This window comes from Vicugna pacos, chromosome 5 (assembly GCF_048564905.1).
Source record: "Vicugna pacos chromosome 5, VicPac4, whole genome shotgun sequence".
NCBI classification, from domain to species: domain Eukaryota; kingdom Metazoa; phylum Chordata; class Mammalia; order Artiodactyla; family Camelidae; genus Vicugna; species Vicugna pacos.
This window is the reverse complement of record NC_132991.1, coordinates 157945-183705: the sequence shown is the minus strand read 5'-3', so window position 1 is coordinate 183705 and position 25761 is coordinate 157945. Positions and strand designations below refer to the sequence as shown.

Below are 25761 nucleotides of genomic sequence, written 5' to 3'. Positions count from 1 at the left end.
TGTGTGTGTGTGTGTTTCTAAAGCATTAAAGATGTCTTTCTTGACCACACTGAGGCTTGCCTTGTTTAAGGAACCTCCCGACCGTCACCCAACACCACTTGGGCAAAGCCTGCCCGTCGGTGGCACTGCTAAGAACCGTGCTCCTCACTCCACAGCTCCTCGGGGTCACACACCGCTGTGTGGTCGAGGCTTGCAACTGGCATTTTCACAAAAAAAGCAGTGACCTGCAGGTAGCACAGCACTACGGCTTTTTCAGCTTTAAGTGGCTCAACTTCTCTTTCCACTGCGTTTCGCACATCAAAATCTATGGCTCAAGTGTTCCATCTTTTAAAAAGTGGTCTAATAACTTCAGGAACAGCGCGCTTTCACGGTAGGTCACCTAAGGGCACTTTGACATTCCAGCAACTCAAGGTGTAGAATGTGGTTCTTTAAAGTTTGAGAACTTTCGCCCCCGAGAACACAAGAAGGGGCTCTCAAGGAGCGGAGGACGAGCGGCAGCACCCCTAACTTTGTGGGCCACTCGGGACGAGGGCGCGGGGCAGCCCGGGGCTCCCCGTGAACGCCCGCGCTGCAACACAAACCCGGGCCCCGCGTTTTCAAACAAAATGTCACAGGAGACCAGAGGGTGAGGAGCCGCGGGCCACTGCCCCCAGACGAGACCCCAGTCCTGGGGGCAGCAAAGCGAGCGACGTCGAGCGCCTGGGCTGCGGCGGGAGGCGCAGAGGCGAGTCCCTTGCCGGACCGCTCCATCCCCCGTGTCCGGCCCGCGGGATCGGCCCGCCGCCCCATCCTCAGCGCAGCTAGCCCACCCGCAACTGCACGCTTTCGAGGGGGCGGGGACCCTGGGCAGCGGAGGTGCTAGGGTCGCCCCTCGGCTCCCGGCCTGTCCCATCTGCCTACCTCTGCGCCGGCCCCCGGTGGCAGCGCCCAAGTCCCGGCAGCGCCTGGGGCGGGGCTCCTGGGGCTCTCAGCCGGCACCCGCCTCACACCAAGCCTGGAGCTGGCGGGGGGCAGGGCACCGCCTCGTCCTGGGACTGGCGGCCGGAGTAGGCAATCAGAGGCCTCAGTCGACATCCTGACGTCACCGGGGGTGTGGCTATGACTTTGACCCCTCCCAGTCCCTCCCCAAGGAGTGAGTACTGTCCAGGAGCTTGTACCCCTGGGCTTTACCACACTTAGAGCTTGTTGTAGCGGTCACCTCCTTTACATTCCCTTTGCTTCGACTCGGCACCCTCCTGTTTGGTCTCAGCCTGAAGTGTTTCCTCTTACCAATCTATCTTTCACCTTCTTCCCAGGTTAACTGTCCTTAATTGCAGTTTTGATGTGCACCCTAACAGAGACCCTCATTTGCTTCCTTTTGCTTAAGTTATCAAGAACAGACCCATTAGTCTAGTATTCCAGGCCTTCATCCTACTTTTGTCAGGTTTATTTTTTGCAGCTGCCTTTCACACACCTGAGACTGTTGCTGTGCACTTCTCCATCCTAGGAAAGTCCATTTAGAATGTTTACCTACTATTTCCAACGGCCACCTTTAAAAGTTCTAACTATCCTCTAAGATACAGCGCAAATAATCTTCTCCAGGTAACCATGCTTGTCACCCACCTAGCAGTAATCTCTTCTCTTGTTTCTGCTCCCTGAGCATTTAGCTTTTTACTCCGCTTGGCACTTAGCTTTCTGCCTCGTGTACCATTCCTTATCTCTCCATTAGACTGTGAGCTCTTTGAAACCAGAGATTTGTTTTCTTTCTTTTTGTATCCTTCTCAGCATCTAGCTCAGAGCATTGCATAAGTAAGTGAGTGATAATTTTAATGTAATTGGATTTTATATCCCAAGATGGGGTCTGGAGAGGCCAATCTCAGGATTAAAAAAGAGACAGAGAATTCTGAATGTTATGGGTAATCCTTCCCCAGGTCACAAATCTAGGTCAGACACATTACACCCTTCGGTTCACAAGTGGCCAATAGAAACTGCAATAAGGCTTTTTTCACTACAATCTTTTTTTTCCCCTTCAGTTTATCTCACCTTATATAGAAAAAGCACAAAGGAGATAAAGATTTAGGGAAGGCAATAAACGAGTACGACTAAAAAGCCAGCAAGTGAGTATCAGGCTTCCATATTTCTTCCAGATGAGCACTAATTTTGGACTGGATCCCAGCCTACCCCTACACATCAAATTCCTTTTGCCTTTTGTGGGAGCTGATGATGCATATCATATGAAAAATCATCTCCAAACAACTTTGGCAAACACTCAGGCTGGACTGGGCTTATTTTACAGAGCACGCAGGAGTTAAATAAACAAAGTTTAAGTAACTTGCAAAATTTAACACAGCAAGTCAGTAGAGACCAAAGAGCTAAGTTCAGGAGAAAGAAAGAATGCCAAAATAGAATCACTTCGGTTTGTGAGTCAGAATACATTTAGTCATTCTAAATAAGCTAAGAGAGCTGAGTGAATAAAGTCACTCATGAAAAGAAGCTTTCTAAACACGGCTGCCACTCTCATAAGGCTCAGCCAACATTTACTTACTGTCACCTTCTTCTAAAAACATGACAAACTGAATTTGTTTGGCCGTGAAGAATACAGTGGAATGGCATCTGGTTCCTGGTTGTGCTAAGAAAAATACATGGAACAATGGAATATTATTTAGCAATAAAAAGAAAAGCAGTACTGATAAATGCTGCAACATGGATAAACCTTGAAAACATTATGCCAAGTGAAAGGAGTCAGTCACAAAAGACCACGTTTTGTATGATCCCATTTATATGAAATGTGCAAAATAGGCAAATTTAGAGAGACAGAAAGTAAATTAGTGGTTATAAGGGGCTGGGGAGGATGGGAGTGATGGCTAAAGAGAGAGGGGTTCTTTGGGGGTAACGAAAACATTCTAATTTGTGGTGATGATTGTGTAACTCTGTGAATATACTAGAGACCATTGATGGGTACAGTTTAAATGGGTGAATTGTATGTTATGTGAATTATATCTCAATAGAGCTGTTTGTTAAAAAATACATGCTGAATTTTGTTTTTATGTTAAGTAGCAGCAGTTGGAAAATATCTCTGACCAGCCCTGGTGAATGTTCATGATACTATGTACCTTTGTTTCATTGTATTTGCCTTAGTTGTAACATTATGTATATTTGTAATTATATGATTTTCTGTTTCCCCCTGCTAGACTGTAAGTGCTGAATGAGTAGAAATTGGTTTTCCTCTGGAATATATATCCAGCATCTAGCACAGTGCCTGGCAGGTAGCAGGTACACAGTAAGTATTTATTAAATGAATGAAGATGGCAAGGGATATATTTTCTTAAGTACTTGTAATGTTCCAGGTCACCAGGAGCAAACAGACTCAGTTTCTGTCTTCATGGAATTGTGGTCTAGGAGGAGTGATGCATATTCATTAGATATTCACATAAATAAATACATAATTACAAATTGCATTAGAAGTTCTGAAGGAATAGCAGCACAAGGTGCTATGCAACTGAATAAGAAGAGGATCTGGGAATCAGGAAGTCCTTCTTTGAGAAAATGACAGTTGAACTGAGGTCTGAAGCCAGGCAAGAGCAAAGAAGTAATGGGAGGAGCATCCCAAGGCATGGGAACCACAGGTGCCAGACCCAACGGTGAGGAGGAGCTGAAAGAAGGCCAGTGAGGCAGGGGCACAATGAGACCCAGGGAGCAAGGGGAAGAGTAGAGCAGGAGGAGGCTGCAGAGGGAGGGCCAGACCATGTGGGGCCTTGAAGAACAGGGCTTCTCAGACTTCAATGGGGATCTTATTAAAATGCAAATTCAGACTTGATAAGCCTGGGATGTGGACCAAGAGTCTGCATTTCTAGTAAGCTCCAGGGCTAAGCTTTGAGTAGCAAGACTACAGCAACATTATTCTAAGTGCACTGAGAATCCCCTCAAGTTTTTCAACAGGGATGTGATAAGATCAGATGTGGCAAGTTGCAGAGTGGATTAGAAAAGAGCAAGAGTGGATTCAATGTATGTCAGTTATCCTGGTGAGAAGTGGTGGCAACTGGGGAGTGGAGGTGATTCAAAGAAGCAACGGATGAACATAGCTGTGCTTTAGGAAGCTCTGTCTAGTGTGCGGGAGGAAACAGCTGGAGAGAAGAGCAATGAGGAGGCTAAGGGAGTAGTTCAATGGAGATCTGAACCAGGGGGCTCATGGCAAGAATGAAATGGAGCCTCTGGTGGGAATTAAAAGGTTCTGGGTGGAATAGATAAAAATAGTAAACAAGTATGTGGTGCTTACAATGCATAGGACACTTCCAAGTGCTTTAGTATATATGATCTCATGACAACCTTGTGATATAGGTACGATTATTCCCATCTGACAGATAAGGCAGTGGAGGAGCACAATTTAAATCACTGTCCTAAGGTTGCACACATTAAGCTTGGGACTGGGAATTCTGGCTTCACAGTCATCTCTATAACAGCATCTCAACTTCTTTCAAAACACTGAATCTACCAGGTCTGACAATTGATTAGAACAGTGGGACATGAGGGTCTTGGAGGCTTTGAGTGACTGGGAAATGATGGTCCCACTAACCAAAGTAGAGAAGCAAAGAGCAGAAGGAATTAGTTAAGCGGAAGAAGAATGAGATCTGTCTTGGATCAGCTGAGGGCAACTTGAGGTGCCACTGAAATATCTGGGAAGAGAGAGCCAGAAGAAAATAAGTCAGGCTGAGTGGAGAACAAAGGCCTGGGTTTGGGCATACATTTCAAGATAATCTGCATGGAGAGGAGATTTTTGTAAATTGCAGAATGATTGCTGACCACATAGCTGCTTGGCATACTGGGAGCAAGAGCAGAGAGTTTGAAGGAGGCAGGGTTAAGGGAGCTGGGTAAATACTAGGGAAAAGAGTCTGGCTCTTTAATCCAACTGCACATAAAATCACAAAAGAAACAAGGGGAGAGGAGACACTGACCCCACTAGAATGAGCATACGGCTTCTGGAGCAGAGATATTGGAAACCCTAGTTCAAAAAGTAGAAGTCCCAGCACCTGAGGAAATATATCAAAGTCAAGGAGAAAAAGATTGGGGGGAAAATAGAGCTTGTAGAGCAAGCTCTTAATAGCTGACTAGGGTACAACCTGGGGTATAGGCCCAGGCACCCCAAGCTGTTTACCTGCAACTCAAGAGACCAGCAAACTCTGGGCACCAAAGTGTCCCTAGAACCAGGGAGACAGACAAACAACCTGGCCCTCGTAGAGGGGGTGGACAGGAAGATGGCCTGTTTAGTGTGTCCCCAGCGCCCACAGTGTAATGGCTTGTTCAGTCCTTTGGGTCTGAATGAAGGCAGGGTGCTCTTTAACCCCACCTCACCACAGGAGCTGGGCCCCCTCTAACACAGATTGCTGTGGGCAGCAGCTCACAGGTGGGGCCAGGTCAAGGCCAAGGTCAAGACCGATGGTGGTGAGAGTTTAATGGGCACTGATAAGGCCATGGGGAAAGCAATTGTATACAGAGGAAAATGAAAAGTGCTGGGGCAGAGCTTTGTGGATAACTTATTTTAAGGCAGGTGAAAGGACGAGCAGATTGAAGGGTAGTCAGCAATAACTTGGTCAGGACTCATGAAGTAAAGGAAAAAAAAAAGACACCACATGAGAGACACATAGGAAAACAGTGACCCAAAGAGTATCAAAAAGTGTTAAAATGTGAACAGAGGATTTATTGTGTTTTGGGTCAGTACCTACCAGGCAGAGGCCGCCATTCTAGTACAGATGCTCATTACAGCTAATAACTAAAACTTTCTCCCCTCTTTTTACATTGCATAAAGAGAAAGCTTAAACCATAAGTAAAGGAACAAAAAACACTGCAAAACTGATCACAACATCCCCTGACACTGACAACTGGAGAAAAGACACATTATAAGGACATTATTATGTGCTGTGTGATAACTGTAAAATGAAAAGGAATCTTCAAAAGACTTTGGAGAAGGCAGAGGTCACCAGAATAACAAGCAGAGAATACTCAGTGAAAAGGTGCAGCATGAGCTGGGGAAAGATTGTTGGAGCTGGTTGCTATATTGCTGGGGTGGAGGTGAGGCAAACTGCCAGAGCCAAGACAAGAAGCACTAACCCGTAGGTGAATGAATGAATGAATGAGGGTGGTGTCCATGAGGGAGACTGAGTCATCCTGCCCAGCTGGAAGGAAAGAGGTTTGGCGTCAGTTGACGGTCTGATTCTAATAGCTGACACTGAGGTGTTCAAGAGCATGACTTAATACAACACAATCCGAAGAGCCTGTATCAATCAGATTTCTTCTTCTACCATTGCCTGTGGAATATATACAGATGTTTCAGAAAACCTGACAGGGTGAATGAAGAGGTATTTAATTGCCATGGAACAAAAGTACAAGCTTGCATGGAGCATTTATTTGAAGGATTGCAGATACACAGCCAGAAAATCCTAAGAGTAGAGGTGAGGAGTGGACAGATGGAAAAAGGGAAATGGAAAAATGAGAGAGGGCTGTATGTAGAAACAGAAGAGTGTCAATGTCTTGTTGAACTCAAGAAGTGGGTTTGCACTGAGCCCAGTTGAAATAATGTGAGAAGACTTGGCAACAGTGTTTTGAACTAACAATTGAATCAAAGTAATTACTTGCATCCTTGCTTTCAATAAGTCTTTCCTTTACTTAATCAAATTCATATGGTGGCCCTGGACTTTGAACTTTAGTGCTATGTTATCCAGTTATATATGCAAATCAATAGAATAACTTTTCTAAAACAGTTCCCTATAGCCAATTGTTTTATATTGTTTCCTGATAATAAAAGCAACATAAATTCATTTTCACTGGAAAATATAAAGACAGAACAAAGAAGAAAACTAAGATTACTCACAATTCATCATCAGTCTTTTTTCCTATAAGACACATTTTCCCTTAATGAGATTTCCTTATAAGAGTATGCTGAATACTTTTTATCTTGCTTTAACACTGAAGATTTTATTGTGACCATTTTCTTTGTCATTAAGTATTATTGGAAAACACTTTTAAGGATTGGTTAATATTCCACTATAGGACTTTACCCTAATTTACTTAACCATTCTCTTATTATTGCACAATTAGGTTATTTCTAATTTTTTACTATTATTAAAAACAGCATAACTGTTTCAATATGTTCCTAATGTAATAAAGTCTTAGAAGACTTTAATAACAGCTTTGTTGAGATACAATTCACATACTATACAATTCACCTATTTAAAGTGTACCATTCAATGATTTCTGGTATAGTCACAGATTTGTGTAACCATCACCATGATCAGTTCTAGAACATTTTCATCAACCCCAAAAGAAACTCAATACAGTTTAGCCATCACCTTCCAACCCCTCCCAGCCACCAGGCCTCAGGAACACCTTATCCATTGTTTACTCCTATAGATTTGCCTATTCTGGGTATTTCAAATAAATGGAACCATACAGTCTTTTGTGGCTAGCTTTTTTCACCTAGCATAATGTTTTTAAGATTTATCTATGTTGTAGAATGTATCAGCAATTCATTCCTTTTATAGCTAAATATTATTCCATTGTGTTGGATATATCACATTTTGTTTATCCATTCACCTAATGATGGACACTTGGGCTATTTCCACTTTTTGGCTATTAGGAAGAACGCTGCTATGAACATTTATGTACGAGTCTTAGTATGGACTTACGTATTCAGTTCTGTTGGAAGAATTGCAGCAACTCTTGGCATTGGAGTTGCTGGGTCATATGGTTAACTTTATGTTTAACCTTTTAAGGAACTGCCAGACTGTTTTGCAAAGCGGCTGCATGATTTAACATTCCCACCAGCTGTGAATGAGGGTCCCACTGTCTATATCCTATAATTAGCTCTTTTTACACCCACTTACCGAGACGTCATGGTTCCCCACATTGTGTGTTTGTCTTAGCTGCAATAAGTAATAAACCCAACTTGTTTAACTACAAGCATGTCTTTGGCTGGAGGGAGTTGACAGAAGTAGATGTTCCACAGAGACTCAGCAGAAGCCCTCACCATGGGCAGGACCCTCAACTCTCAGTAATCCTGTGCACATCTGAGAACCCTGTGTCTCTACCTGCACATGCTAAAAAGGAGCTCCAATATTTCACTGAAGCCCTTTAGTGCTGGGTTTATTTTGTTTTCATAGGAATAAGTGTCCTTGGGATTTTTTTCCTAAAACCTCACCAGTTTTGTATTGTTTTTTGGCAAAATTACTTTTTAGCCAACACCCACTTCTGCTTGACAAGCATCTTGAGTGTTGTTTGTAAAAGGAAAATTCTACAGGGAGAGGACCTAAACTTTCTTCCTTCTCCTTGCAGGGAGAAATTAGCTTTTTAAAAGAACAATTTCATATTTGTAGCGGGAGGAAATTTAGTTTGTCTCTGAGCAAGCCTCGAGGACCAAGGAGTTCATAAGTCTCCACAGACCAGCTTGAAAATTAAAATGAACTTTTCCACGGATCACCTTTACAGACCTTATAAGGACTTCTCCCTCAGTCTTGTCTTTGTTTCCCTGAGAACTGCTGTGTTTAATTTCTTCTGCAGCAAATTAGGAGACTGCTGAGCCCTGGATTAGCTACGGTTGGCCTTTGGCCAAGCTCCACAGACACAAAGTTAGCCAAGCACCATCCTCATGGACCATTCCATTCTCAGGGGGTTTTCTCAATATAAAACAGCACCTCTTCCAGGCTAAACACCTGCTGCCTTCATGTTTTTTTCTTTATATGCTAACTTGTACACTTGACTTCCTAACTGGCACGATTTCACCAGGGACAGCTTGGAATGCAGTGGCTCATCTGCGGAACTTTTGACATGAGTGAGGTTATTCATTTGAGAAGTGCCTCAGAAGAAAAAAAAAAGAAAGTTTCTTAAGAAGATTGTCTTGTTTGCCTAAAAGAGAGAAAAGTTTGTTTAACCGAAGAAATATTCCTCTCTGTTTTTTTGTACTTTAGAGATTAATGAGATCTGACGTTCTAATTTATGGCTTGATAAAAATTTTCAAGGATTCAAGTTATGTCAAAACCATGTGCACATCACTCCCTTTTGTGTGTCTCTACATCAAATTTATTTTTCTACATCTAAACTTTCTTCCCCTCCTTGCATAGGGAACATAATTAGCTTTTTACAAAAATCATTTCATATTTGTCTGAAGACAGCTCCCTCACAATTTTTTCTGTTTCTCTTCCTCTCTTTTTCTTTCTCTTGGGAGACTTTAATGACAAATTAATTTTAAAGAAGCCTTAGTTGTTATGTGCTCACCCTAGGGGTATAGTCCAGATTACCAGTCAAAAATATCTCAAAGAAGGAAAAAAATTATTAAACCGTGTTTCTTTCTGTTGACACTAAAAAGTATATTTACACATTAGCCTGCATAACAGCTATGAAATAGGAAGAAAAGCCTTTAACTTTAAGATAAAAGAAGAATTTTTGCTGCGATTGAGAGTCTTTAAAATTAGTTCACCAAGAGTAGGGTATAGCTCAGTGGAAGACTGCATGCTTAGTATGCATGAGGTCCTGGGTTCAATTCTCAATACCTCCATTAAAAATAAATGAATAGTTCAAATTTTGTAGATACTGACAGGTATATATAGAATAGATATACAAGATTATACTGTATAGCACAGGGAAATATATACAAGATCTTGTGGTAGCTCATGGTGAAAAAGCATGTGACAATGAATATATGTATGTTCATGTATAACTGAAAAATTGTGTTTACACTGGAAATTGACACAACATTGTAGACTGACTATAATTCAATAAAATAAAATGTAAAAACAAACAAACAAATAAACAAACCTAATTGCCTTCCCCCTCCCCAAATAAAATAAATAAATTAAATTAAATGGAAAAACATTAAGAAAAAATTTGTTCACCCTATAAAAATAAAGTCAGCACAATAGTTTGGTTCATTTAGGACCAGGGTTAAATTTCTTGTGATTCAAACATCTTAAATTTCCTACATTGGTTTTATAAATTAAATAAATTATCACTGTTTCTGTAACTTGCTTTAAGTAAAAACTATACATATGAAATTGTATTCAACTAAACAGAATGATAATGAATGTCTGTTCAAAGAATTTAATTTAATGAAGTTCTTACAATGCTACAAATCATAAGGGTTTAATGTGTTAGCTAAATTATATTTGCCAGAGCTTTAACTTTAAAACCTTAGACAAATGACTAAGTTAATTAATAATCTTTGGATGCCGAGACAGCTTCTAAAAAAGAAACAGAAAAATTGGCCACTAAACAATTTTAAGTTACCTTCTTGCTTAAACTGACAGTACATTAACATTTGCAAATACATTGAAATGGTATTACACACATACACACACAACTTATTTATTTTTGTCTCCTCAAATTTGATACAATTATATGGAATAAGAGCTAAAGGAGATAAACACGTTTGGTTTTCAATTTCCTAGTTTTCTTTTGTGTCTGAAGAAAAAAAGTTGGTTACTTTGGTTAAATACAACAATATAATTGTTTAATTACAGTAAATACAATAAAGTTTTTAAAAAACAAATATATATGCAATGATAATGCATATGATTTTGTTTTCATTAAGAAAGTTATAGTTTGTTTAGATGGCAAATTTACTATCCTATATACATTTTATCTACTCTATTACTAAGTTAATTATATTTTAAAACTATAGGGGAAGGTATAGCTCAAGTGGTAGAGTGTGTGCTTAACATGCACAAGGCCCTGGGTTCAATCCCCAGTACCTCCTCTAAAAAAGTAAACAAATAAATAAATGTAATTACCTCCCCCGAAATAAAAAAAACCTAAAAAAAAAAAAGAATAAAGTAAAAAAAAACTATAATTAAAGGCTTCAAATTAATATCTATTTATATACATGTATCTGTTTATGTATGTGGGATTGAATACATATTAAGGTATATCATATATCAATAAGTCTTTTACTTCAAATAGTTACATGAATAATATACAAAAGAAGTAAAATTAGAATTTGGATCTTTTTTTCTATAAAATTAAAAAGTTATTTTATGAACAGACCAGTGGAAGTCACCAAATTATTTTGCTAACTCCTGGTGTTTCTTGACATAGTTTTAAATCATTTTTCAAGAGTTCTTACTTTTGAAAAAAAGTTAAATTCCTAGCAACAATTTTTGCTTATTGCTGTGATTTTACAATTTTACTGAAAATTGTTTTGTCTTTAGCTATTTATGAATCTGTCTCCTTAATCACTCTCGATGTTGCCTTTCCTAAATTCAGTCCTCAAATTCAGAATAATAAAACTGCTAAGATGCCTTTTATGCCAGAAGTTCCCTGACTTGTAGGTAGCACAAAGACTGGCTCCATTACTCAATAAAAGAAAAGGAAACAGGAATATTTAGGTTTGTGTAAAATTCTCCAAATTTTAATTAATTCAAAACCTGTATGAGTTTTGTTTAACAAATTTAGGATTAAAAAAAAAAACCCTGACAATAAAAAAAGTTTATCTTCTTAGGAAAATTATACTTAGGTAAAATGTCTTCCTTAAGTAAAAATACTTTCCATGATTGGATACAAATTTAAGAAAAAACAACTATATGCTCATGTATAAGCACAAAGATTAGTACAACAACTGCCCATTAAAATGTTCTTTCCGGGGGGTGGATATAGCTCAGTAGTAGAGTGCATGCTTAGCATGCATGAGGTCCTGGGTTTAATCCCAGTTCCTCCATCAAAAAAAAAAAAAATATATATATATACACATATACATATAATGTGTATATATCTATATCTATCTATATCTATCTATCTATATATATCTATATATATATTTAAAGTGTTCTTAAGGATTCTAGATTCTCAATTCCTGTTTCCCTTTTGGTTCATACAAAGTCTGAATAAACACTAGTGGTATTAACACAAATCCATGGTAATCTTTCAAAGCCTATAGCTCATTTCAGCATTTCACTAAGTAGCCAAAACGTAGCCACCTTGTCCAAAAGTGTGACAGCAACAGTAACGTGTAAAAACATCAACTGATTTTGTTTTAAGATTTTCCATTAACCTTAATGGTTCCTGTGCTATATAGTCTCTTTCTATTGATAGTAAATGTTCATCACTTTACAGCTAGTCACTTCATCTTTTAAAATATTGTTGTATTTCCCTCCCATATCACTGTGACACTAACACAACCACTCTCCTTCCTTTACCTGAAAAGAGAGCACCCTGTGATGACTTAACCCTTAACAGGGAACTCTCCATGTCCCATAGAGACTCCTTTGAGTATTCCTGATTTAATTTTGTAACGGCTCATACTTAAAAACTAAAAATTGCCAAGCAGGCTATCACAGACTTGAATTTACCCTTGAAATTTAAGCTTCTCGCAGAAATTAAATCAGTTCAGATGACCCTATAATTGCTCTTGCCCAGTGCCAGCTAACAAAAGATAAAATATTTGTACTGATAAGTAGGTATTGTTTGGATTAGTCTGTGATTTCAAAAGGCTTCAGAAACAAAGGAGCTCCTGACCACTACAGGAGCCCTTGTAAAATGGACTGTGAAATAAAGACTCTTGAGATGTTTTGCTGGTACCTAAAGAGATAGCCATAATAACAGTGAACATTTAACAAAAATCCTTCATGATATTACCCCAAATAGCTGAGAGAAATTAGCCATGATGTAGAACCAAGATTACTGGGCCAACAGTGTTTCATGGAAAGAGACGGGTCTATTGAAAGACTGAACAGTGAGAGAGGCTGTTGTCAGGCTAAAGACTTAATGTCCCCAAAGGTGCTGATTTGTTTCATGTGTTCAAGTCTTGCACCACGTTGTTCCCTGTGCTGGGAAAAGCTATAATGCCACCCTGTTTACAACTTAATCACCTTTACGTCCTGAAAAACCTTTTGCTGTGTGGCTTCTCCTGCCCTACAAAAGCCTAAGTAATCACTCGCTACTTTGTCCCATCACTATAATCGCTGATTTCTCTGTTCTAGCCTTTGCCAATGTTTTTCTTCAACACTAGATGAAATTCCTTAGAGAACAGAAAGTATGTCTCATATACTTTCTATGCTTAGGCACTAGGAACTCAAAGGGGCTAGCATTGGAGTAGGTACTCACTAAATGTTTGTTAAATGTATGAATGAGTAATTGTACTGATTCTATACGTAATTTACTGATGCTAGTTCTTGGAGAAGACAATGGCTGGAAAAGCCCAGGATTCTCCTACATCAAGAAAAGAATGACAGCAGAGTAAAAACCAATATAATTATAGATATGGGTAAATAGATATAGATAGAAAAAACAAAATAAAATTTATCCATCTATCCATCCATCCATCCATCCATCCATCCATCTGTATTCTAGCTCTTGCCTGATTAGTAGAGGTGAAAAATCACAAATGTGTCTTATTCAATAAACTTGTTAATATTTGTCTCCAGTTAGTTCCGTGAAAGCAGAAGCTGAAATGGGCTTTGGATGAATGATGTTTATTAGGGACCAACTTCCTGTTGGAAGGGAAGGAGGTAGAATTGGAGTGCAAATGAGATGTATTCTCCCCAAAGCCTCAGGAAATGCCATAGGGAGTCCTAGAGCACATACCACCCCCAGTCAGAGTTGTCCCACAATGACCACAAACATACTATCAGTAGTTGGAAGGGAAGGTATGTGCTTAGATGTGGCCAACAGTTCAGGGAAACCCTGATGGAAGTGACAGCTGGAGGCTGTCGGGTCACCGAATTCCAAGCAGCCTGGGCAGCAAGTCCTTCCTTGAAGCAGGACCTCTGGATCCACCGCAGTCTTACTCCATAAACTTACAGTCACGATTACAAATGAGGTAGGTTATATTCAAATTTCCCTAACAAGAATGTGTGTATTTAAAAAGGTGTGGAAAACATCAAAGATGTATGATGGAAATCAGTATATTGGAAATATACTACAAATGCATTTTCCTCAGAGATACTGTTGGAATTTGAAACACTGCCTTGTAGCTTCCTTTTTTTTTTTTAAGTTTGATGGGTAATATTTTAAAGTCAGAATATTGGTTTACTTCATCCCAAAAGAACATTTTTCATGGCAGGTTGCAGATCACTCTCTCCTTTGAGGTGTTGTGAATTTCATTATTCCATCCCTTTTCCATGACATCAGGAGCCAAATATCCAAACATATTTCTGTTAAACTGATTCATATGGTAACTCCATACTTAGTGTTAATCTTTTATATTATAAATGATTCTTTAAATCTTTTCTTAAAGCAATGAAGCTAATAGATTTCTTGAAACATTTTCAATATAATAGATAGTACTGAAGAATTTAAACATAAAAATTACCTTCTAGTGGGGGGGAAAACACCTTTCCTCTGAATCTAATACTTTTTTCTCTTGTGCTCTTTTTTTTCCCCTGTGTCATCCTAGACCATTCTATTCTACCGTTGCTCTTTCTTTCTTACTGGTTCTAACCAATGTTTCATGTTTTTCTTGCCTAGCTGTTGTCTTTCATAGCTTATATGGAGTTCGCTATCAATAAGATCTAGAGGTCACCAATAACACATTAAGGGTTAATTCTGCATAAAAAAAATCAGACTCTTACAGACATTTGGAAAACTGTTTAAGAGACTCTTACATCTCAAGACTCTTGAGACCCAGGTGTGCTCCCCCATGCACTTGAATCTCTAGCTGTCTCTTGATTTTGTAGTCTTTTTCTCTTTGTTTTTACTAACATCAGAACAGAATGGCATTCAGGTAAGTCCAGCTCAGTTCTCTGGATGCTACTGGAGCACTTGTTTGTCACAGACTGTAGAAGGGACTAGAGGAATAAAGATAATTCCAGCCCTCCAGAATTCTGCTACCTGATGGGGTAGACATTCACATAAACAGATCATTTCAATACAAAGTGAAATGCTAATGGAGGGGTATACTCAATGGTCACTGGGAGGACAAAGAAAAGGCACCTAACTCAATCTAGAGGCTTAAAGAAAATTTCTAGGGATGATGACAGCTGATTTGAGTGTTAAAGGATGTTTAAGAGGCGTCCAGTCCAATATTACTAGAGCATCTTGTTGGGGTGGGGCATGAGAGGGGGCCCACAGGAGGGATAAATGCCATGCCAAGTACCATATATTGTATCCTATAAGATATGGGGACCTGCTGGTTTTAAGTAGAGAAGTGCCTTGTATTTTGGAAATATCATTCTCACTGCTGAGCCATGAGGATGGCTCTGAATCAGTGGTTCTCAATGCGCCCTTGACAGCAGCTTCAGCATTGCCTAAGGATTTAAAGATGCGCATTCTCAGGCCCCACCTTAGACTGACTGAATCAGAAACTTTGGGATTGAGGCTCACCATCCGTTTCAACAAGCCCTCCAGGTGATTTTGATACAGGCCAAAGTTTGAATCACCACTCTAAATCAGCAGGAATATTTGAACAAGTCTGGAGCAGGGCTCAGATTAAGAAGGAACTTACATCAGGTACAGAATTTAAGAGGCTGGTAAAATTCTCAGTAACCAAGATAAATAATATGTTAATGTAATATTTTTTAAAAATCAAAATTGATGCCAAAAAATCGCAATGTTGTTTGTTTTAGGACCCTGTGTTATTGTGCAATGGGAACAGCTGTTTCCCATCAGCTTGGGGTTCCCAGGGCCCACATAGCTGTTACATCTCCCATAGGCAGATTGGGTAATGTGGGGTTCAGGGCTAGCTTCAAGCGTGCAGTGGAACAGTGCCCTACATGCAGAAGGACCCCATGCTTAGCTGGTTTACTGCTCTGTGGTCACTGTCTTGAAATTCTTCATAATTTTAAAGAAGGGGCCCTGTATTTTCATTTTGTATGGGGCCCTGCAAAGTTTCTCCGGAATGGTTTCTAGATGTCTTTTTTCCTTCAAATTTTACATTAGCATACAGTAAATTCCGTCTTCTTGTTGTTGCAGAACTTTCATTAACTTTTCTGATTTGGGTCCGAAAATGAGAGGACATTTTGGTAACTGTACCCAGAGTACAGATTTTTCCTTTTACCTCAGGCTCCAACATGGCCCAACACAGTACTGGTCCAGAGACTTTTTTTTAATTGTCACAACTAAGGGGTGCTACTGACATCTAGTGGGTGGTGACAAGGGATGCTGCTCAACATCCTATAATGCACAGGACAGCTTCACAACAAAAAATCATTGGTCCAAAATGTCAACGGTGATTAGTCAGCTAGGAGGGAGTGGAGTTCGAGGGAAAGAAAGACTCAAGAGTTTTTGCTTGCTTAGGGCACAAGCCGTGGTATAGAGGATTCAGGAGGAGAAGTTAGGCAGAAATGAGGCAAGAGACTGGAGTTGGAGGTAGGGCACCTGAATAGAGATATTTGTTTAAAGTCAGAATCTGAATCTCTGAAGGGAGTTTAGGATGGTCAGCAGGTACCTCTACTGTGGTCCTCTGACCTACCCAAACCTTCAGGACAATCCATCCCTCCTGCTTCAGAGACACTACAGCTCAACCAGCGAACAAGGAAGGCAATTTTTGGCCTTTTAAGTCCCATGTGATTTTTCTGAAACTCATTGGCAGAGGAATAGTTTTGTGCATTTAAAATATTTAGGCCCTAAAGAGCTCAAGGTATAAAGTTCATTGTCATGCTATAATTTACAGGCTGGAATAACTGGCAAGTCCAAGTACTTTACTCTGAGGTGAAATAAAGATTCCATGGGAATGCTCCAAATGGACAGGAACAGAACCAGCATCAGCAAGCAGCATATCCCTGCTTGGAGAGGCAGCCTTCCTTTCCAACAGCTGAGACCACTTACAGGCCTCAGGACAGAGATAAAGCCCCATCAACCATTCTTGGGAAGAGCTGAAGGGATCCACAGTCCATCACAGTTGAATGCCAAAGTAATCTCCTGCTGCTTCAGTGACGTTTGCTGGTCAAGTTTCTCTAGAACTGTTCCTGGGTGACTTTTCTTTTCTTCTTCAATTTTTACATTTGTAGAAAGTGAATTCACTTCACTCTAAGTATTTTCAACCTTCTTTATGGTCATCAATAAATGGCAAGGATTTTTCTTTGTTGTTTAAGTTTATGGGATACATTTTCTGACTACAAGATAATTTTCTACTTCCTGTTTTTTTAAACATTTATTCTTTAATTCTGAACCCACGGGTACCTCTGAAGGCAGCAATGTCCAACATCGTATCCCTAGACCATGGCACAGTACCCAGAACATGGTAGGGGTCTACAGTGTGGATGCTGTGATGTGCTGCCCAGATCTCCACTTCAGGACCAATTCATTTATTCCTCCCTGCCCCAGATGCGCTAATCTCAGCTGCTACAGCTCGCTGCCTGATCAGTAACTAGCTGAAGGACAGAAGGACAGAGGCTCTGTCCCTTGCCAAGCCAACTTCAGAGCTCTCAGTAGGACTGGCTAAGGCAGAGGCTCTGTAGCGAAATCATCCCAGTTCAATCCTTTCTAACCAGTTCTGTTTACCTCAAGCCCTTACAAGGGTGGTTCTCAAGAATACTCCGCAGCAACCCTCCTTTATGCAAATCTCTGCCTAGAATCTGTTTCCTGGGGAACCGACTTAAGACAAGCTTAATAAATATTTGTTGAATAAATGGATGAAGGGGCTCTTCCATTGTAAACTATGAGGTTCCTCACCCTGAGCAGAAATAACTGTGGAAAACCTCTGACCTTAATTTGTAGACTTAACATTTTATTTTGTCATCTCAGGCCCTAAAAGTCAGAGCTCACACTCAGATCATTCACTTAGCCTCTGGGTCATGCGTGACTTTTCTATGATGATAGTATCAATACTCAGATGCTTTAGTTGTATTGCCATTTGGCCACCAGATGGCAGAGGTGACACTTGGAAAACCATTCTTTCTGGCTCTGGGTCACCTACTCCAGGATTTAACATTAAACCCAAATTATCCATTTAGTACCATTAATTCCCAAGACCTTGTTATTATAGCATTGTTTCATGTTGTAGGAAAGTGGCAATGACACAACTGGCCTCATTTGCATATAAAAGGAAAGTGTGTAATATAATGGTTAGAGCCCTAGACTAAAAATCAGAACCAAGGCACACTAGCAATTTGTTCCATTTTAATGTTTCTCCATCAGTAAAATGAGAATCCCAGCCCTGCCTGCTTCCCAGATCTGTGTTTGAGGAATAAACGAGAATGACTGGGGCTAAGGGAAGGGGTCTGGTTGAAGGGATTACATCTATTTCTCCCTAGTCCAGGAGAGCTCTGGGCCTAGGGGCCAGGATGGAGTCCTGCAGGTGGAGGGACTTTGCCTGGCTTCCAGAGTGATGGGATAGTATAAGCCTAACTCCTGGGCTGGCAGTTATTCCTCCTCTTGTGGGGCCCTCTGAGGTATGTTCCCCTTCTTAGAACAGCACAAAGGTTTCCTGAATGCTGTGGTACAGCCAGCATGGTTTATTTTTTCTGAGAATCCTCAACCTTGCCCTTCTGGCTTGTGCGTGCTACCAGACCAGGAAGAGGTGCCAGGTTTGGACAAATTTTTCAAAACTGCTATGGGATGGTCCCCTCACTGCCTGAATTCACCCATTCCCAAACCAAAGTCTGGGCACAGGCAGAGGCTAGCGCCAGCCAGACCAGAAGAGTCTTGTCCAAGCTGAGATGTGCCTGGCTAGATCTCCCCCAGATCACAGCTGATGGCCAGGCCCTGCAGCAGGGGAACCAACCGTAAGGCTGTGATAAAAAATGCACATGTGTCAAGGGGATGCCACAGGACTCCGTAGAGTGCGCTACTTAGGCCCTGAAGAAACACGACTTAGAGGATGGCACTACAGCCCATGAACGGAAGGAGTTTTCTAAGAAGTACACCCACGCCTGACGCTGCGTCAAGTGGAGGAAGTAAGTGAAACATCACACAATTTGGATACATCAGTTTCAAGATGTTGTTTTAACCAATCTGTGGGGCAGTTGAGAAAATATTTGTATGTTTCTGTTCTAGCAGAGAGCACAGCACAGTGCATGAAAGAACAGGGCTATCAGGAAATACTGAGACGGTCCCACAAGTTGGAGCGTGGTGTATGGGGAAAGAAAAGAGAACTCACATGGAAGACAGCCACTATGTGCTCTTAAGTAGGGAAGGGATAGGATCAGAATTCTTTGGGAAGAAAAACTTTGAAGAACATCTAAAATGTTCCTTACTCATAATAAACCTGTTTGTTTTTAGAGGAAATCTGCTTAACTATTAAAATAAATATTTACATTGGGAATACTTAATTGAATAGCTTTTTTCACATTTTCTAAAGGGTCACAGAAGTTTCATTTGTTTTAAGCAGTTGAGTTGGTAAAGATCCTGTCTCTCTACTCCATAGGAAATGAATTACATTCAATTACACCTCCCAACAGCCAACTGGAAGATTATTCCATTGCTTCTGAAGCACTGGTTGGGTTGGCATCTGTGATGGTAGCCAAATAAATGAGATTTCTATGTAACACATGCTGGTGCTGGGTGCACTCATTTGCCAGGCCTTAGTGTTCTGATACTCCACAACATAGTGGATCAGTTAAATCACTCTTACTCTCCTCCAGGACCCACTAGGTCATTTTGATTGACTTCTGCCCTGCCACTCAGCCAGTCTGGTATGAAGGCTACCAATGTCCCAGGAAGCTAGGTTGGAAGCCAGTCTCAGGCCCCAAGGATCCCTATGCATCTAGTAAACCTAGTTTTATGTTTAAATTCTGTGGCTGTCTTCTATGAAAATGTGTATCACTAAAAAGCAAACAAGTTTGTAAGAACACATGAGCATTAGTGTTTCCCTAAGAGGTACCTGGAAATTATAATCAATCAACTCTTAAATAAATCATTCCTTAGGTGTAAACCATTAGTCATTTTAAGTATCAAGAGAAATCTGCAGACGTGTTGTAGATCTGTGGTAGCTAGTCTCCAAAATGGACCCCCAATTATACTAGCCTCCTAGTATGTATGGGTTGGTGTAGTCCCTTCTCACAATAAATAGGGCTGACCTTTGTAATCAATAGGATATTGTTGAGATGTGTGTGACTTGTGTGGCTAGGCCATAAAAACCACTGAAGCTTCTACCTTGCTCTCTCTGGGGAAGGCCAGCCACCATGCTGTGAGAATGCTCAAGCAGCTTGGGGGAGAGGCCCACTTAGGGAGGAACTGAGGCTTCCGTCAACAATGAGCACCATTGAGTTAAGTCATCTTGGAGATGGATCCTTCAGCCCTAGCTAAGCCTCTGGATGACTGCAACCTTATGATAGACCCCTGGCCAGAAGCACTGAGACAAGCAACTGTTGAATTTCTGACTCATAGAAACTGAGCTAATAAATGTTTTTAGTGTTTTAGGCATTAGGTTTTGGGATCATTTATTATGCATCAATAGATAAATAATAGAAGTACTATGCTTTCATTCATTGACTTGGGGGCAAACATATTAAATAACATTTTATATTAACAAAGAACAAAATATAATCTTGTATTAATAAACAATAAAATATTCACATTCATAGCTCTAGTTTTGGACTCCATTTTAGACATAAAACTATTAAACAGGGCTTTTTATGAGGGATTCCTTAGTTATGTAAATTAGCATGCATTGCTGGCAGATTACCATAAATTATGCTTTTTTAGGATGTAAGGGTGACTATGCGACTGACAGACTCTATTACACTTTTCAGTTATTGAAAAACAATACCTATAGGAGATACTTTCTGATTGGGCTTGAAGTTTATGAACAAGTATTAAATGAACAGGCATTGAAGTCTTTTTTGGTGGTTTTCAAAAGGTCAAATTTTAATTATTCAAATGTCCTTCCAAATGTAAAAAATTTAAAAAACCATTATGCATGAAAGTGTGCCATTAGATAACCATAAAAATACCCTTCCCTGAGGGGAAAATGCTGCTTTACCAGGTACATATTTACAAAGTTAAACTATACTGAATAAAACATGGATATACTGGTCACTTTTCATGATTTTATGTAGTCTTTTACAGTAAGATGTCAGTTAAATGTTTCCTCCTACACTTTCATATATTAAGGATTACTGATTCTTTAAAAAATTCCCTTGGGATACATTTTTAGAAATAAAATACATAAGCACTCCAAAAAAGGTTCATGGCCCAAATTCATGCTGTGTTCTGAAAAACCCCTAGCAGAGAATTTAATTTAAAGTGGTCTCAAGTTGGTAGTGCCAGGTGACTACAAAAACAAAAGGCTCTTTTCCAAACATGTTACTGTTTCAATCTTTAAATCTTAACTTTAATCTTGCCTCTATTTCCCCTAGGAGTTAATCACTCCATTTATTTGCCCCTTATATACTAGAAGTACTGGAGTGATCTCTGCTTAATCTTGTCATTGTCAATTCCTTTCCTCCCTGTCTCTTTTAAACCCATTCAAATCCACTCCAAGCAAACTTCTGCCCCTATCACTCTATGAATGGCAACTTAATCCTTCCAGTTGCTCAGGCCAGAAATCTTGGAATCATCTTTGACTCCTCTTTTCCTCATACCTCATATTCTATCCTTCAGAAAAATCCCATTGGCTTACTTCCAAATCATATCCTGAATCTGTCCACTCTTCACATGTTCCGCTGCTACCATCTTGGTCTGTGCCACCAGCATCTTGCTTGCTTAGTTTACAGCAACAACCTCCTCACTCACTGGTCTTCCCACTTCCACTAAAGTCTAGTCTCAACAATGTAGCTTCAGTGATTTTTTTGAATTATAAATTCATCCTATCACTCAAATGACTTTCCATTTCCCTTAGAGTCAAAGTCCTTGTAAGGCTTTACATTACTGAAACTCCCTTGCCTCATTCCCTATTACCTATCCCTTTGCTCACTTGGCTCCAACCTCACTGGCCTCGTTGTTGTTCTTCTACACCAAGCTCCTGCCCTAACACCTTTGCACTGGCTGTTCCCTCCACATGGAATGCTTTTCCTCAGGGTATCTACATCTCTTGCAAATCTTTACTCAAGGAAGCTTACCCTGACCACCTTATTTAAAATGGTAACAGATCTCCCCTCCACTCTCATCTTCTAGTTCCCCTAGTTTTTCTACAGCAATTACCACCTTTTCATATAGATGTTTGTTGTGTTTCCCTCCTAGCTCATGCCCTAATTGAGTGCAGTGAAGAGTCACAATGTCTGCCCCTTACTTTCAAATGGCTCGGGAAAATTTAAAAATGATTGAAATCCACCGATTGTTTTCAGTAGGCCTGAAATAACATATATTAAAAAAAGGAAAACCCTTAAAAATGATGTTAAAAAACCAAAATTCAACCAAGTAAATTTGAAGATCTAACTGACTTTTTTCAATGATTCATAAACCAAGCAGCATCCCATCTAGTAAATAGAAAGGCACCCCTTCAGTGGTACAAAATGGAAAACTGTTCTAGAAATGGGGGCAGGACAAGGAGGTTATGAACAAGAGAAAAGAAAGGATTGTTACAGGTAAGGTTACCTCTCCAGTGCTGACCAAGAAATTCCACTCCTGAGAGAGGCTGAAACTACAATTAAGTCTTGGTTTGCTGACCTGAGGGGGGGGGGGCAGGGAGGTTAGTGGCTCCACCCTGGGCCTGTTGTTTCTTTTCTTCTTCTTGTCTATCTCTTTTTAAAAATAACAATGGTTAAGACGGTAAAATTTGTTATTTGCATTTTACCACAATTAAAAAAAATAAGAACACATAGCTCCTGTAGAGTAACAAATATTTCAAGAAATTTTCTTTCAATTATACATGTGTGAGCAGTTACATGTAGTTGGTTTAAGGTACAATGTATTTCTTACTATCAGTCCAGGTCAAAAATATTGGAAAAGAAGTTGCTACAGAGAAAGTTCTGCATACACTCATCAGCTGAGATGTACAAGTAAGTTCAAAGCTGCACTGTCACAGCAAAAGCTGGAAAAAATCCAAATCTCTAGAGGAGTAGAATGGATAAATATGTCATGCTAAACAATAGAATACTATACAACAGTAAATGAAAAACTACATGAATTTTTTCTGAGGATGCCAGAAGCAATGCTGAAAGAAGCAAAGACATCGAGAAAACAAACGATTCCATAAATAAAGCTCAAAATCAAACAAAATAAGGTATGTTTGGTGACACATACACATACGATAAAACTACAAAGAAAAACAAGGGAAGGTGAGATAAAATTCAGAAAAGTGAAGATTAAAAACTTCAATTCATTCTTGACTAAAGGTTTGGTGAACTGGAATGTTTCTCAGTATTTTCCAAATTAATTGCATTTGAACACAGCCTACTGCCTACTTCCTGATCTTACCCCCTTCTCCTAGCTCTTAGTGTAGAAGTTGACACCTACTTATTTATGTATTTTTAAAAGACTGAACCTAAAAAACAAAAACAAACCGAACTATCTGATAAATGAATTATCTGCGTGATATACACGTCCCAGAGGATAACTTCCAAGGCTAGCACCTGGCAATGCTTCAATAGCGCTTATTTACTGCTGAATGAATACATGCACTGTGGCGTAAGTTAGTTCACTTGAGTACTTCTTAACTTGGTCAAAATTCTTACTGTGGCTTTGGTTGAATGCCCGTCCCCTTCCCTACCCCATCTCACAGGCTCTAAAGTCGTTAGGCTCCTGGTTCCAGGCCCGGAGTCAGTTTTCTCCTCGTCTTTGCGCTGAGGAAGCTGAGTGGAGAAGGGTGGAACGTCTGGGTTGAGGTAAAAATGCTTCCCAGGCACTCAGGGCTGTGAAGCCCACAGTCTAAGCTGCCCTATGGGGATGGAGGCGGGTGGCGTTCGCCCCAGGGATGGAGGTGAAGCACCGCGAACTCTTTCAACTCTTTCAAAGTAGGGTCTGACCAAATGCACTAACACCGGTTCCCCGGTGACATCACGACCTCCCTGGACTCCTGATCGGAGGAACTTATTAGCTCAATTCTCGCGATGATTCCTCCTCCAGGTCCTCTTCACCCTGACCCGGTAGTGGACTACAGACCACGCTGTGAGCCACGGAGACACCGTAGACCTAGACCAGCTTCCGGGGCTCAGCGTGACGGCTGCGACTCTTCTCAGACGCTCACGGGCACGAGGTTTGGCTCTCAGGCGTCCTGTTTGCCGGAACCGCGATGGCGCCCGACTCTCCACCGCTCGGCTCCGCCACTTTGCTAGGGTCGCCGGGCGACATACCTAATCCGTCCTTTAGTTACGCGAGAATTTGGCGGTCGCGAACCTGTTTTTCGGTCGCTTAGGTCTCCATGGAGATAGCATCTTAACCACTTTTTTTTTTCACCTGTCATTCCCCAGACTCCACGTGTTTGAATGTTTGTGGGAGTCAGCTAGAAAGGTGTAGTTGGGAGTAGAGCAGCAGTCAGAAGGTCAGGAGTATAATTTGCTGAGCATCTCTGGGCATGTCAGCAGTGCCTTAGGGTGGGCATGGGATTTCCCGTTATTGGGAGGCCAGGTTCTTCAGGACAAACGTTTAGGCATCCATTGAGCACGCATAAGCACACAAACCTCTTTCTGTGCAGTGTTGAGGGTTCCAAGATCAAAGCCTGCTGCAAACTTGCTCACCATTCACCAGAGAATAGTATCCCCAGTTGTCTGTCCCTATCCCTTCTAAACTTTGTTTGTTGATGATCACTAGGAAATGAGTCCCAGTAATATCCCCCTTGATCTAGTCATGTCACTTTTCAAATTCTTACCTTGTCAATGCCTTTTTAGCTGTGTCCATCTTTATTGCCATTTTCTGTTAAGTGACTTTTCACATTTCATTGCTGTATTGATTTCTTTGCAAAGGGACCTTAGGTTCTTCAGTGTCGGGACTGGCTTGTCACTTGGCTATAGAATGTACTTAAGATGACAAGTTGTCCAGTTTTCTGCCATTAAAGGCATACATTCCTTTTTGAACATCTCTGACAAGTGGTTGTTAATTAGCTGATTTGTTTATTCATCAGACACTTACTAAGCCACCTAATATATGCCAGGTACTGTTTTGAGAATTGAGAATTAAAACAGTACACAGAACAGATGAAAGTTTCTGCCTTCACGGATTTTATCACTAGGGAAGATAGACAATATACAAATAAACAAGTTATTGTAATTTCAGGTAGTAGTAAGTGCTATGAAGAAAATGAAGTAATAGAAATGGTCTGTTTGTGAGTAGGAGTCGTGGCATTTTAGACAGAGTTGTCATGGAAGGCTTCTTGGAGGAGGTAATATTTGAGAGGAGACCTGAATGATGAGGAATCAGCCTTGCAAAGATTTGGTGGAATAAGCATGACAGGCAGAAGTATCAGCAAGTGTGAGGTCCCTTAGATGGAAGTAAGAGCACCAGGGAGTGCGAAGCCCCTGAGATAGTGAAGAGAAGGTTAATTTGAGATGAACTGCAGAGGAAGGTAGGGCCAGATTATTTAGGGCCTTGAAGACCAAAGTCTCAGGTTTGAATTTTATTCTAAGTGTAAATAGAAGCCCTTGGAATGTTTTAAGCAAGAGAATGATTAGATTTGAAGAAAATTGCTTTGATGACTGTGAAAGGAAGCAAGTTTGGAGACCAGTTGGGAGGTTACTGCAGGAGTCCTGGTGAAAAGGTTCCATTCAGTTTCTGTTTGGATATTCCCAGTGCTGGAAAATTCTCTGAAAGGCAGCCCATTCTATAATTGGACCAATGAGTTTTTCCTTTGTATTGAGCTGAAATCAGCCTCCCTGAAGCTTGCACTGACTTTTCCTAATTCTATAGGCATCTACAAATTCTATAGCCATCTGAGACAGAATGTACCTTTTCCTCTTCTCTCCAAAGCAGTCCTCTGACAACAGCAGCTCTTTTGCTCCTTAAGATGTGGCCACCAGCACAGCACCTAGTGTTCTGCATGTCCCCTGCCCT

The 25761-nt window shown here is 40.5% G+C and overlaps 2 protein-coding genes, 1 non-coding gene and 1 pseudogene across 3 annotated transcripts in view; 2 read left to right on the top strand and 2 right to left on the bottom strand.

Annotated features, from left to right (window-relative positions):
• The window catches only part of LOC102545325 (pleckstrin homology domain-containing family H member 2), a 93174-nt gene extending 92193 nt beyond the window's left edge, over positions 1-981 (bottom strand). The window contains 1 exon segment of the mRNA XM_072960710.1: positions 901-981. The gene's annotated coding sequence lies outside the window, so the exon portion shown is untranslated.
• Positions 982-10646: 9665 nt separating this feature from the next.
• TRNAV-AAC (transfer RNA valine (anticodon AAC)) lies at positions 10647-10720 on the top strand. Its single transcript has one exon. It is a non-coding gene; the product is annotated as a tRNA-Val (tRNA).
• An 8587-nt stretch (positions 10721-19307) lies between these two features.
• LOC140696536 (SS18-like protein 2) lies at positions 19308-24066 on the bottom strand (annotated as a pseudogene).
• Positions 23546-25761, top strand: part of LOC107035316 (tRNA (32-2'-O)-methyltransferase regulator THADA-like) — a 31396-nt gene continuing 29180 nt past the window's right edge. The window contains exons 1-2 of the mRNA XM_072960700.1: positions 23546-23600; positions 23842-23971. The gene's annotated coding sequence lies outside the window, so the exon portion shown is untranslated. The remainder of the gene's footprint in view (positions 23601-23841; positions 23972-25761) is intronic.